Source organism: Microtus ochrogaster, assembly GCF_000317375.1.
Source record: "Microtus ochrogaster isolate Prairie Vole_2 chromosome 14 unlocalized genomic scaffold, MicOch1.0 chr14_random_3, whole genome shotgun sequence".
Lineage (NCBI taxonomy): Eukaryota > Metazoa > Chordata > Mammalia > Rodentia > Cricetidae > Microtus > Microtus ochrogaster.
The window spans coordinates 8,764,652-8,770,398 of NW_004949098.1; the positions used below are offsets into that span (position 1 = coordinate 8,764,652).

The 5,747-nt window shown below is 44.4% G+C and overlaps 1 pseudogene; it reads right to left on the reverse strand.

Moving 5' to 3' along the window:
* Nucleotides 1–682: 682 nt before the first annotated feature.
* LOC101987171 lies at nt 683–5,511 on the reverse strand (annotated as a pseudogene).
* Nucleotides 5,512–5,747: the final 236 nt, after the last annotated feature.

Sequence of the window (5,747 nt, forward strand, 5' to 3'; positions counted from 1 at the left end):
AGAGTAGGATGCATGGGGAGGCTGGGAGCAACTCCACGTGACACATGGCTGTGCAGAAAGGGGAACACAAGGTGGTCCGAAAGGCCTTAAACTCCTCCGTGATATACAAAACCGGTTTTTACAAAGATCCAAGCAGTTTGGTTCCAAACTGGGGCGAACACGTCAATGTTTATTCACATGCTTTAAGAATCAAAGTTGCCCAAATTAAATCTTTCTGCTAATATACCACATATCCTGTAAAAAGAAAAGAAAGAAAAAAGAAAGAAAAAAAGAGAACTATAAAGGCCTTTTAAAAATCAGGACAGGAAAAGACTAAAAACCAAGTTCATCCTCTTAGTTCCAAAAGAAATTAAGGAAACTTGGGTTTCTAATAGGGAAAGGAAAACAAAACCAAACAAACAAAAAACCCAAGCATCAGCATCATTCTCCCTACCCTGCCCCCACCCCACACACCAACAACGGGAGCCCAGTGTGTTGTGGGCTACTTAAAACATGGGCCTGATCCCAGGCTCTGGGGCCAGTGTCCTCTGTCCAGTGAGACAGCACCAGGGATGTGTACTCTGCTGTTGTAGGTTCTGTGTGGCTGGTGGGTTGTGGGGTGGGATTTGCAGGATCTTCTTAGCTACACCATCCTCTCCGAGAGCCTCTCTCCCTGGGCCAGAGCTCCATTAAGAGCGGCCCTACTCAGCCTGTGGGCTGCAGACCGGCCTTGTCTTCCCGGTTCTCAGTCCCACTATCATCGTCTTCAATCTCTCCTTCCTCGCCACTGAACTTATCGTGGGCCCACTTGGGGCTGGTACTGGATTTCCGGAACATGAACCGGCCCCGACCCCGGGGGAAGGCTCCTCGGCCACGGCCACGGCCACGGCTCATCCACTTGTCACTGCCTTCACCTTCCCGGTCATCATGCAAGGAATACTTCTTGCTTTTGGGTGTGTACCCTGGATCCCATTCCTCTTCCCGGTTTCTCTTTTGAAAATCATTGTTGCTGTTGTTGTTATTGTTACCGGAATAGTTTCCTCTATTCTACCCCAACCTCTCCCTCTTGCTCGAAATTGAGAGGTTCCCCGTGCTCTGCCGCCTCTTTCATTTGGACCCACGAAGTCTTTGGTCCCCAGTCTGGATTTGTCAAAACCTGTGGTGCTCTCCTCCCTTTCCTCTGCTTCCTCCGGCTACTCCTCTGCTTTGTAGGAGTGAGACCACTGGGAAGAGGAAGAGGAGGACCTAGACCGGTCTCTTCCTCTGCGGCGCTTCTTCTGCTTCTTCGATCCTTTGTGAGTTTTCTCAGCTGATCTTTCCCTTGAGTGGCTAGAGTCTCGGGAATCCACCGACTCTCTTGTTTTACCTCGCTTAAGATCCTTATATTTTTTACGACGCTCAATATCAAGGCGAAGATCAACAGGATCATCTTTGTATTTGCCTTCAGCCTTATAGCCAGGTTCCCGGGGACTTTTCATTTCCTCTTGAGTCAAACCATGTTTTCTGAATGTACTGGGGGAAATGTCTATCCTCCTATGTATCTCTGGGCTTTTCTTATTTTTAGCTGCTTCTTGTTCACTTCCTCTCTTTAGGTATTTAGCAAAGCGTTCATGTAATGTCATTCCTGAGGATCCAAAGTGATGTTCTTTAACATGATGAACAATTGTCACTATGTGCTGAGCAAACAATTCTGAGGGGCTACGCTGAGACTGAGCTGACTGTATGTGCTGGAAGATGGAACGAAATTCCTGTTCCTTTTTATCGCTATGGACTAGATCCCGACAAAGCTTTCTTTCCTGAGCCAATAAGCCACTGGGTCCTGCAAGGTCCTCGTCAAAGGAGTCCATCCGGACATTGACCTGGGCCTCCAGAGTAATGGAAAAGGAAGACTTCCCTGAGGAAAAGTCTCCTTTGTTTCCCAGCTTGTCTCGGCTCTCAGAGGTCTTCCGTGGGGGAGGTGACGAATTGTTCTCCTGGACCGCCTTGTATGCAGTCACTAGGAAATTCTTTTCTGGCAAAAAACCCCTGTGTCCACTTTCGCTCCTCTTGGCCCCTCCACGCTCCTCCTTTCTGGATCTCTCTGTGAAAGGCTCCTCCTCCAGCTCCTCTGCCTTCCTTAGCTTTTCCTTCCTTGTATGCACCAGGCTCTCCCACTTGCCTGACTTCTCTTCCTCCTGGTTTTTGCTTGCACCGGCTATAACTTTAGACATAAATTTGGGCTCATCATCAAACTCAGGTTCCTTCCTCCCCTTACTTTTGTCCTTATCTTGTTCATCCATCTCCTCCTTGTGGAAGTCAGCCATCTTTTTCTCAAAGTCATCACGAAGCTTATACCTTTTGGGTGACTGGCTGCCTCGGAAGGGCTTCTCAGTGTCAGTCTTGGAAGCAAATGGATCAGATTCCATTTTTACATCAGCATCAGAGAAGCTCCCTTTCTCTTTCAACTTCTTTTTATCAGTATTTGTTTGTTTCTGTTCCTTATCTTTCCCATTCTCTGTTTTCTGGTCTTCCAGGTCCCTTTTTGTGTATGCCGCTCCTCCCGAAGTAGCACTCTCGTCTTTCTGAGATGAACCCTATGCAGAGCCAGTGGCCGGAGGACTCTTACCCACAGGCTCTTTTTAGATGGACTCAAAGATCCAGAGCCATGGTCGAGACCTTGGTGTATTTCAGACTGATATCCAGCACCACCTGACATAGATGAGCCCATCTGGGATGTATTAGAAAGTGGAGGACTAGGTTTGGGCACAGGGCTAGGGCGCAGTGACCTTCGCCTAACCACCAGAGACTGGAGGGGGCTTTTGAGAGCTGGGCTTCTCTCCCAGGGGCTCAGATCAGAAGCCGAGGCCCGCGACACATAACCAGTGCTATAGGTAGTGGCAAAGGCCATGGCTTTGAGCTCTCAGACCCTTTTATATCTTGAGATGCACCTCCAGAAAATGTCTGCTCCTTGGCCTCATCTCCCTGGTTATCACCGGCTGCCTGAGATGGTCTGCTATCCTTAGAAGAGGACTTCTTCTCTTTTGTAGACTTGCGCTTATACAATTCAACCCTGCTGTGGCTGGAGGATGACCGGGTGGATGAGGAGTGCCTTGACCTGTCAGAGGATGATTTATCAGAGTTCCTAGAATGGCTCCTGGACCGTGGTGAAGGGGACCTTCTCTTTGGGGACCAGGACTGGGACCGGCCTCGACGAGGACTGTATGCTTGCCGGTAGTTCTGCCAATTGGACCGGTAGTTTCCATAGACACCTCGGTTATACTGGTCTCACGGATAAAAGCCTCCATTTCGCCCACAGAAATAATAGGGACTCCGATAGCCTCTGTTGTGGCCTCTGAAATCTCGATTCTGATACATTCGGGGGTGATTCCTTTCTTTGTTATGAGCTGGAGAATACGATCTGGAACGAGACCTAGAACTCAGCCTGCGTTTCCTTGAACGGGAGACAGATCGGCTTCTGGACCGAGACTTGAAAAACGATCGAGACCGAGATCTGGATGCAGTTCTTGAGCAAGAAGAGCAAGACCCAGACTTCGATTTGTTTGTTTTTGCCGTCTTGGAAGAGGGGGTTGCCGTTCAACACCTGGACCCGCTGAAGCGACACCTAGTCGCAGTCTCGCAAGGGCACAACCGGCCCCAACGTCGCCCCGGCCCGACAGCGCCGAAAAAAATTAATTTTTATTTTGTTTTTCTTATTATAATTGTTTTTTATAATAAGTGGGAAATAAGACTAGCTTTCCATACTGTCTGATTCTTATAGATAATTTTGTAATACGTTAATTGTTTAATGAAGATATTTTTAAAAGTCATCATTTAAATCATTATTGATCAAGTATGGGTGGAATGCATTGAAATATTTAGGTGTCTTCCTATGAAATAATTTGTTCACATTGCTTGCTCACATTCTCTACGTTGTGTCATTTTAAAGCTGATATAAAATATTTAATAATTTATATTGATATTATTCCTATAAAATATTTTGCTGTATCAAATGTCATTTGCTTCCTCAGTACTTAGCAAGAACTTGATTTTCATGATGAATGCCACTCTTTGAAGTGACTAGAACTGACCTTCTTAGATTTGAATGCTAGAGAATTTCTGTACCACTGGACCACATCCCCATCATCATTCTCTCTGTCCTCATCTTCCTTTATATCTTTCTGTATCACCTTCCTTTGTGAGAAAGGACCTCTTTCTTATTGCCTCAACTACCAAGAGGTGAAACTTTAGCATGTGCCACACACAGCTTGATAAAAATTCCTTTTATGTGATATTTATGAGATAAAACTAAAACTTGTAAAAATATTTGTAAATGAGAATAATTTTACATACAATATATTTCCATTCTTTTATTTTCCAAATCCTCCCATATCCCACTTTACTTCCTACCTACCAAATACAGAAATCAAAGCAAACAGTAACAACAACAACAAAATACAATATGACACAAATATCAAAAATAACAAGTGCACCCCCCCACAAAAAATTTAGAGTGTATTGTGTTGACCATCTCCACCTGGGCCTGGGCCCTGCCCTGGAGTGTGGTTGATCAACTTAGTGACATTCCATTGGAGTAAACTGATCTTCCCTTTCTCAGAAAATATTGGTTAGATATAGTTTCATTGTCAGTGGTAGGATTTTGTATCTACTTCACAATCTCCATGCTAGGATGTTGATTGCTTTGAACCCGTGCAGGCCCTTTGTTTTCTGCCACAGTATTTTTGAGTTCACTGCATTGGTACTATTGCTTCTGAATGATGCTGTCCTCTTGTTGTCATTCATTCCCTCTGGCTCTTACAATTGTTCTGTCTCCTCTTTCAAACAGATACCTGAACTTTGGGGAAAGGGGCTTGAAGAAGAATTCACATTAAGGGCTTAGTGCTATAAAGTCTTTCATTCTCTACAAATTTTCCCAGTTGTGGTGTCCTATGTTAATTGCCATCCACTACAATAAGAAACTACCCAGATAAATTTCACATGTTGCATTAATCTATGGGTATAACAACGTGTCATTAGAAGTACTTTTATTAATAGAGGGATGTAAAAGCAGGGTGAAGAAGAGAATATGGGAAGGCACGTTTAATACTGATGAATGTCTTTTGATTTAGAAGCTTCCTAAATGTATGTATTCATGAAAGGACCATAAATGGAAGCACTTTACAATGGTAAAAATTCATCAATGAGACATTTTATGGAACCAAATAAAACCTCCAATGCAAAGAAAGATTCACATCCTCTTAGATTGTTAGATAAAGGGTTTTGTAACCTCCTACTCACCAGATTTCAGAAGCTATTATTAAGACCATTGGTTACCCTCAGCAACTTGAAGGCAAATCCCTATTGTTGAAGGTACTGTCTACATGGGTACTGGACATGGAGAAATTAAGCTGGTTCCCAATTAGACTCTCCATGAATACTGACTAGCATTTTCATGGTACTGAAAGTCTTTAGTTTTTCTTTATTTTATTTTACATACCAATCCCCTCCGTCCTATCCTCCTGTTACCTCCTCACACCTCCCGTCTGCATCCCCCATGAATTCTCCCCTCTTCTCCATTCAAATGTAGTAAGGCCTCCTTTAGGAATCAATAATGAAAAGATAATCAAGTTGAGGCAGGACCAAGTTTCTCTTCCCTGCATCGAGGCTGAACAAGGCCTTCCTCAATAGGGAATAGGTTCATTCCTAAAAGGCACCTCATGTATCAGGACAGGTTCTGGTCTCATTGCTAGGTACCCTCCGAAAGACCAAGCTATACAACTGTCATCCAGAAG